Source organism: Arachis ipaensis, chromosome B10 (assembly GCF_000816755.2).
Source record: "Arachis ipaensis cultivar K30076 chromosome B10, Araip1.1, whole genome shotgun sequence".
Classification (NCBI taxonomy): domain Eukaryota; kingdom Viridiplantae; phylum Streptophyta; class Magnoliopsida; order Fabales; family Fabaceae; genus Arachis; species Arachis ipaensis.
This window is the reverse complement of record NC_029794.2, coordinates 109,816,825-109,817,516: the sequence shown is the minus strand read 5'-3', so window position 1 is coordinate 109,817,516 and position 692 is coordinate 109,816,825.

Sequence of the window (692 nt, the reverse complement as noted above, 5' to 3'; positions counted from 1 at the left end):
TCATTTATTTTTAAATAGCAATTTTTTATTTTTATTTATTTTCATAAATTTTAAATTTTTTATTGAAATAGTAGTTATTTTATATCATTATTATTATTTTGTCATTCAGTAAAAAAGATTTAATTCCAGTCTACTTTCTGAAAAGTACAGAAGTCACCTTAATGCAAAAGTTAATTTCATATTCAATGTTAACGGCCCTACATAGGCAATTAGGCACCTCATCTTCAAATACATAGTTATCAGAACCGAATCGGTAATTGAGATAACCGAATCGGTAATTGATTTGCTTATACGACCGGGTTATTGGATTACTGGTTTAACCGGTAAGTTACTGATTTATTTGGTTGATTCGGTCATAATTAAATAAAAATATAAATTAAAAGTTAAATATATATTTTTAAAAATATATTAATAACAATCAAATATTAATTCTTAGATATAATTTATAGTGCAAAAAGAGATAATAAATTAGTCACTAATACAAAATATTTTCTCAATGTAAATGAGCGAGAGAAAACAAAAGATAACACAATCAATCAATATATCAATATGTTTGTATTTCATATGTTGTTACTTGTTTAGTATCTATGTCAATCCATGCTTAAAAGGATAAAAAAAAAAAAAACAAATTCATTCATAGTTTATTATATATATATTTTGTAACATATATTATTGAAAATCAAAATGGCACA